Below are 8,433 nucleotides of genomic sequence, written 5' to 3'. Positions count from 1 at the left end.
AACGACAACCACTGAACTACAGGCTATTGACTTGAGACTATATCAAACGTCTTTTCCTGAATATACAATGACACATTTTCATGGTACGTTTTAAGAAACAGCAGTCAAGCAGCTGATTATGATCTATGGTATTTTGCATGTTTTGCTTCCCAAACAAGTGGCTCTAGTAAAGATTAATTCAAACATTGCATCGAATGCATCTTATTCTGTACGTTACATATTTTGAAATAAAGGGGATATATATATTTTGTAATCAGCAGCTGCTTACCAAGAATGTAGACAGATAATCTCTTAAAATCCGATGAAAAATCTACCAATTGTTGTACTTTTATTTGTTTTGTAACCTTGAGAAAAATATTAACCTGCAATGATAATTGTGATCAAATGCCACCAATCAAACACCAGTTCAAGAACGCATGTCATTGGCAGGATTTTAAGAACATAAACATAACCAATATTAGATATCAAAATTAACCGTATATTTCCAACAGTTGGATCCGTGATTTTGAGAATATAAATTTACGGCTTTTGTTTAGGAAACAATTAAGATGAATAAAACTCACTGCTTGACTCAAGCTAGCGAACAATTGTAGCGAACAATTAGCTAGCGAACAATTAGGAGGTATGACTAAAAACCACAATATCACATAAGACAAACACGTTTTTTCGAGTTAGCGAACAATTACAAATACCTAGCGAACAATTATGAGAATACATACAATCTTAAAAAAAAAAAAAAAAAAAACTATCTTAAGTTAATTTTGGACATATTTATAGAGATTGTGACGGGCAACGGCTATACAGCTGTTGTAGAAGAGACATTTGCGCATCGTTTAAGAAAATCTCCAGAGTGGTTTATGTTCGAGAATCTCAAGTTACGGTTAACAAACGGAAATTTTGAAATTGGCAAAATGAAATTAGGGGGTAGGCCAATTTAGGTTAATTTTGTACCCATTTATAGAGATTGTGACGGGCAACGACTTTATAGGTGTTATAGAGGAGACATTTGCGCATCGTTTAAGAAAATCTCCAGAGTGGTTTATGTTCGAAAATCTCAAGTTACGGTTAAAAAACGGAAATTGTGAAATTGACAAAATGAGACTAGGGGGGGGGGGGGGGAGGGGGGGGGGGGGGGGGTAGACACATTCAAGTTAATTTTGAACCTATTTATAGAGATTGTGACGGGCAACGACTATATAGGTGTTATAGAGGAGACATTGGCGCATCGTGTAAGACAATCCTCAGAGTGGTTTATGTTCAAAAATCTGAAGTTACTGTTAAAAAACTGAAATTGTCAAACTGTCAAAATGAGATTAGGGGGGGGGGGGGGGTACACCAATTTAAGTAAATTTTGGACCCGTTTATAGAGATTGTGACGCATAATGACTATATAGGTGTTGTAGAAGAGATATTTGCGCATTGTTTAAGAAAATCTCCAGAGTGGTTTATGTTCGAAAATCTGAAGTTACGGTTAATAAACGGAAATTGTGAAATTGACAAAATGAGATTAGGGGGGGTAGACACATTTAAGTTAATTTTGGACCTATTTATAGAGATTGTGACGGGCAACGACTATATAGGTGTTATAGAGGAAACATTGGCGCATCGTGTAAGACAATCCTCAGAGTGGTTTATGTTCGAAAATCTGAAGTTACTGTTAAAAAACTGAAATTGTCAAACTGTCAAAATGAGATTAAGGGGGGGGGGGGGGGGGGGGGGGGGGGGGGTCCACGAATTTAAGTTAATTTTGGATCCGTTTATAGAGATTGTGACGCATAATGACTATATAGGTGTTGTAGAAGAGATATTTGCGCATTGTTTAAGAAAATCTCCAGAGTGGTTTATGTTCGAAAATCTGAAGTTACGGTTAAAAAACGGAAATTGTGAAATTGACAAAATGAGATTAGGGGGCTAGACACATTTAAGTTAATTTTGGACCTATTTATAGAGATTGTGACGGGAAACGACTATATAGGTGTTTTAGAGGAAACATTGGCGCATCGTTTAAGAAAATCTCCAGAGTGGTTTATGTTCGAAAATCTGAAGTTACTGTTAAAAAACGAAAATTGTGAAATTGGCAAAATGAAATTAGGGGTAAGCCAATTTAAATTAATTTTGTACTCATTTATAGAGATTGTGACGGGCAACGACTTTATAGGTGTTATAGAGGAGAAATTGGCGCATCGTTTAAGAAAATCTCCAGAGTGGTTTATGTTCGAAAATCTGAAGTTACGGTTAAAAAACGGAAATTGTGAAATTGACAAAATGAGATTAGGGGGGGGGGGGGGATACAGCAATTTAAGTTAATTTTGGACCTATTTATAGAGATTGTGACGGGCATCGACTATATAGGTGTTATAGAGGAGACATTGGCGCATCGTTTAAGAAAATCTCCAGAGTGGTTTATGTTCGAAAATCTCAAGTTACGGTTAAAAAACGGAAATTTTGAAATTGGCAAAATGAAATTAGGGGGTAGGCCAATTTAGGTTAATTTTGTACCCATTTATAGAAATTGTGACGGGCAACGACTTTATAGGTGTTATAGAGGAGACATTTGCACATCGTTTAAGAAAATCTCCAGAGTGGTTTATGTTCGAAAATCTCAAGTTACGGTTAAAAAACGGAAATTGTGAAATTGACAAAATGAGATTAGGGGGGGTAGACACATTCAAGTTAATTTTGAACCTATTTATAGAGATTGTGACGGGCAACGACTATATAGGTGTTATAGAGGAGACATTGGCGCATCGTGTAAGACAATCCTCAGAGTGGTTTATGTTCGAAAATCTGAAGTTACTGTTAAAAAACTGAAATTGTCAAACTGTCAAAATGAGATTAGGGGGGGGGGGGGTACACCAATTTAAGTTAATTTTGGACCCGTTTATAGAGATTGTGACGCATAATGACTATATAGGTGTTGTAGAAGAGATATTTGCGCATTGTTTAAGAAAATCTCCAGAGTGGTTTATGTTCGAAAATCTGAAGTTACGGTTAAAAAACGGAAATTGTGAAATTGACAAAATGAGATTAGGGGGGTAGACACATTTAAGTTAATTTTGGACCTATTTATAGAGATTGTGACGGGCAACGACTATATAGGTGTTATAGAGGAGACATTGGCGCATCGTGTAAGACAATTCTCAGAGTGGTTTATGTTCGAAAATCTGAAGTTACTGTTAAAAAACTGAAATTGTCAAACTGTCAAAATGAGATTAGGGGGGGGGGGGGGTACACCAATTTAAGTTAATTTTGGACCCGTTTATAGAGATTGTGGCGCATAATGACTATATAGGTGTTGTAGAAGAGATATTTGCGCATTGTTTAAGAAAATCTCCAGAGTGGTTTATGTTCGAAAATCTGAAGTTACGGTTAAAAAACGGAAATTGTGAAATTGACAAAATGAGATTAGGGGGCTAGACACATTTAAGTTAATTTTGGACCTATTTATAGAGATTGTGACGGGCAACGACTATATAGGTGTTTTAGAGGAAACATTGGCGCATCGTTTAAGAAAATCTCCAGAGTGGTTTATGTTCGAAAATCTGAAGTTACTGTTAAAAAACGAAAATTGTGAAATTGGCAAAATGAAATTAGGGGGTAAGCCAATTTAAATTAATTTTGTACTCATTTATAGAGATTGTGACGGGCAACGACTTTATAGGTGTTATAGAGGAGACATTGCCGCATCGTTTAAGAAAATCTCCAGAGTGGTTTATGTTCGAAAATCTGAAGTTACGGTTAAAAAACGGAAATTGTGAAATTGACAAAATGAGATTAGGGGGGGATACACCAATTTAAGTTAATTTTGGACCTATTTATAGAGATTGTGACGGGCAACGACTATATAGGTGTTATAGAGGAGACATTGGCGCATCGTTTAAGAAAATCTCCAGAGTGGTTTATGTTCGAAAATCTGAAGTTACGGTTAAAAAACGGAAATTGTGAAATTGACAAAATGAGATTAGGGGAGGGGGGAGACACATTCAAATTAATTTTGGACCTATTTATAGAGATTGTGACGGGCAACGACTATATAGGTGTTATAGGGGAGACATTGGCGCTTCGTTTAAGAAAATCTCCAGAGTGGTTTATGTTCGAAAATCTGAAGTTACGGTTAAAAAACGGAAATTGTGAAATTGACAAAATGAGATTAGGGGGGGGGGGGGATACACCAATTTAAGTTAATTTTGGACCTATTTATAGAGATTGTGATGGGCAACGACTATATAGGTGTTATAGAGGAGACATTGGCGCATCGTTTAAGAAAATCTCCAGAGTGGTTTATGTTCGAAAATCTCAAGTTACGGTTAAAATACGGAAATTTTGAAATTGGCAAAATGAAATTAGGGGGTAGGCCAATTTAGGTTAATTTTGTACCCATTTATAGAGATTGTGACGGGCAACGACTTTATAGGTGTTATAGAGGAGACATTTGCACATCGTTTAAGAAAATCTCCAGAGTGGTTTATGTTCGAAAATATCAAGTTACGGTTAAAAAACGGAAATTGTGAAATTGACAAAATGAGATTAGGGGGGGGGGGGGTAGACACATTCAAGTTAATTTTGAACCTATTTATAGAGATTGTGACGGGCAACGACTATATAGGTGTTATAGAGGAGACATTGGCGCATCGTGTAAGACAATCCTCAGAGTGGTTTATGTTCGAAAATCTGAAGTTACTGTTAAGAAACAGAAATTGTCAAACTGTCAAAATGAGATTAGGGGGGGGGGGGGGTACACCAATTTAAGTTAATTTTGGACCCGTTTATAGAGATTGTGACGCATAATGACTATATAGGTGTTGTAGAAGAGATATTTGCGCATTGTTTAAGAAAATCTCCAGAGTGGTTTATGTTCGAAAATCTGAAGTTACGGTTAAAAAACGGAAATTGTGAAATTGACAAAATGAGATTAGGGGGTAGGCCAATTTAGGTTAATTTTGTACCCATTTATAGAGATTGTGACGGGCAACGACTTTATAGGTGTTATAGAGGAGACATTTGCACATTGTTTAAGAAAATCTCCAGAGTGGTTTATGTTCGAAAATCTGAAGTTACGGTTAAAAAACGGAAATTGTGAAATTGACAAAATGAGATTAGGGGGGTAGACACATTCAAGTTAATTTTGAACCTATTTATAGAGATTGTGACGGGCAACGACTATATAGGTGTTATAGAGGAGACATTGGCGCATCGTGTAAGACAATCCTCAGAGTGGTTTATGTTCGAAAATCTGAAGTTACTGTTAAAAAACTGAAATTGTCAAACTGTCAAAATGAGATTAGGGGGGGGGGGGGGGGGGGGGGGGGGGGGGTACACCAATTTAAGTTAATTTTGGACCCGTTTATAGAAATTGTGACGCATAATGACTATATAGGTGTTGTAGAAGAGATATTTGCGCATTGTTTAAGAAAATCTCCAGAGTGGTTTATGTTCGAAAATCTGAAGTTACGGTTAAAAAACGGAAATTGTGAAATTGACAAAATGAGATTAGGGGGATAGACACATTTAAGTTAATTTTGGACCTATTTATAGAGATTGTGACGGGCAACGACTATATAGGTGTTATAGAGGAGACATTGGCGCATCGTGTAAGACAATTCTCAGAGTGGTTTATGTTCGAGAATCTGAAGTTACTGTTAAAAAACTGAAATTGTCAAACTGTTAAAATGAGATTAGGGGGCGGGGGGGTACACCAATTTAAATTAATTTTGGACCCGTTTATAGAGATTGTGACGCATAATGACTATATAGGTGTTGTAGAAGAGATATTTGCGCATTGTTTAAGAAAATCTCCAGAGTGGTTTATGTTCGAAAATCTCAAGTTACGGTTAAAAAACGGAAATTGTGAAATTGACAAAATGAGATTAGGGGGCTAGACACATTTAAGTTAATTTTGGACCTATTTATAGAGATTGTGACGGGCAACGACTATATAGGTGTTTTAGAGGAAACATTGGCGCATCGTTTAAGAAAATCTCCAGAGTGGTTTATGTTCGAAAATCTGAAGTTACTGTTAAAAAACGGAAATTGTGAAATTGACAAAATGAGATTAGGGGGGGGGATACACCAATTTAAGTTAATTTTGGACCTATTTATAGAGATTGTGACGGGCAACGACTATATAGGTGTTATAGAGGAGACATTGGCGCATCGTGTAAGACAATTCTCAGAGTGGTTTATGTTCGAGAATCTGAAGTTACTGTTAAAAAACTGAAATTGTCAAACTGTTAAAATGAGATTAGGGGGCGGGGGGGTACACCAATTTAAATTAATTTTGGACCCGTTTATAGAGATTGTGACGCATAATGACTATATAGGTGTTGTAGAAGAGATATTTGCGCATTGTTTAAGAAAATCTCCAGAGTGGTTTATGTTCGAAAATCTCAAGTTACGGTTAAAAAACGGAAATTGAGAAATTGACAAAATGAGATTAGGGGAGTAGGCCAATTTAAGTTAATTTTGGACCAATTTCAAGAGATTGTGACGGGCAACGACTATTTAGGTGTTTTAGAGGAGACAATGGCGCATCGTTTAAGAAAATCTTCAGAATGGTTTATGTTCGAAAATCAGAAGTTTTGGTTACAAAACTGAAAATTTTATTGTTATTTAAAGAAAAATTTGAACCATTTTAATCTCATTTTGTCAATTTCACAATTTCAGTTTTTTAACCGTAACTTCAGATTTTCGAACATAAACCACTCTGGAGATTTTCTTAAACGATGCGCCAATGTCTCTCCTACAACACCTATATAGTCGTTGCCCGTCACAATCTCTTTAAAATGGTCCAATTTTTCTTTTAGAGCCCTACCCCCCTAATCTCATTTTGTCATTTTCACAATAAAATTTTCAGTTTTTTAACCGTAACTTCTGATTTTCGAACATAAACAACTCTGAAAATTTTCTTAAACGATGCGCCAATGTCTCTTCTACAACACCTATATATTCGTTGCCCGTCACAATCTCATTAAAATGGTCCAAAATTAACTAAAATTGCCCTACCCCCTTAATCTCATTTTGTCAATTTCACAATTTCAGTTTTTTAACCGCAACTTAAGATTTTCGAACATAAACCACTCTGGAGATTTTCTTAAAGGATGCGCCAATGTCTCCTCTACAACACCTATATAGTCGTTGCCCGTCACAATCTCTTTAAAATGGTCCAAATTTTTCTTTTAGTGCCCTACCCCCCCTAATCTCATTTTGTCAATTTCACAATAAAATTTTCAGTTTTTTAATCGTAACTTCAGATTTTCGAACATAAACCACTCTGGAGATTTTCTTAAACGATGCGCCAATGTCTCCTCTACAACACCTAAATAGTCGTTGCCCGTTACAATCTCTTGAAATTGGTTCAAAATTAACTAAAATTGCCCTACTCCCCTAATCTCATTTTGTCAATTTCACAATTTCAGTTTTTTAACCGTAACTTTAGATTTTCGAACATAAACCACTCTGGAGATTTTCTTAAACGATGCGCCAATGTCTCTCCTACAACACCTATATAGTCGTTGCCCGTCACAATCTCTTTAAAATGGTCCAATTTTTCTTTTAGAGCCCTACCCCCCTAATCTCATTTTGTCATTTTCACAATAAAATTTTCAGTTTTTTAACCGTAACTTCAGATTTTCGAACATAAACCACTCTGGAGATTTTCTTAAACGATGCGCCAATGTCTCCTCTACAACACCTATATAGTCGTTGCCCGTCACAATCTCTTTAAAATGGTCCAAATTTTTCTTTTAGTGCCCTACCCCCCTAATCTCATTTTGTCAATTTCACAATAAAATTTTCAGTTTTTTAACCGAAACTTCTGATTTTCGAACATAAACAACTCTGAAAATTTTCTTAAACGATGCGCCAATGTCTCTTCTACAACACCTATATAGTCGTTGTCCGTCACAATCTCTTTAAAATGGTCCAATTTTTCTTTTAGAGCCCTACCCCCCTAATCTCATTTTGTCATTTTCACAATAAAATTTTCAGTTTTTTAACCGTAACTTCAGATTTTCGAACATAAACCACTCTGGAGATTTTCTTAAACGATGCGCCAATGTCTCTTCTACAACACCTATATATTCGTTGCCCGTCACAATCTCATTAAAATGGTCCAAAATTAACTAAAATTGCCCTACCCCCTTAATCTCATTTTGTCAATTTCACAATTTCAGTTTTTTAACCGCAACTTAAGATTTTCGAACATAAACCACTCTGGAGATTTTCTTAAAGGATGCGCCAATGTCTCCTCTACAACACCTATATAGTCGTTGCCCGTCACAATCTCTTTAAAATGGTTCAAATTTTTCTTTTAGTGCCCTACCCCCCCTAATCTCATTTTGTCAATTTCACAATAAAATTTGCAGTTTTTTAATCGTAACTTCAGATTTTCGAACATAAACCACTCTGGAGATTTTCTTAAACGATGCGCCAATG

At 36.0% G+C, this 8,433-nt stretch overlaps 1 long non-coding RNA gene across 1 annotated transcript; it reads left to right on the top strand.

Moving 5' to 3' along the window:
• Positions 1 to 565: 565 nt before the first annotated feature.
• Positions 566 to 3,970, top strand: LOC127700864 (uncharacterized). Its single transcript, XR_007981748.1, has 4 exons — positions 566 to 988; positions 1,976 to 2,158; positions 2,723 to 3,477; positions 3,662 to 3,970. It is a non-coding gene; the product is annotated as an uncharacterized LOC127700864 (long non-coding RNA).
• The last annotated feature ends 4,463 nt before the right edge of the window (positions 3,971 to 8,433 follow it).

Source organism: Mytilus californianus, unplaced genomic scaffold (assembly GCF_021869535.1).
Source record: "Mytilus californianus isolate M0D057914Y unplaced genomic scaffold, xbMytCali1.0.p SCAF_5, whole genome shotgun sequence".
NCBI lineage: Eukaryota > Metazoa > Mollusca > Bivalvia > Mytilida > Mytilidae > Mytilus > Mytilus californianus.
This window is presented reverse-complemented; position numbering and strand designations above follow the sequence as displayed.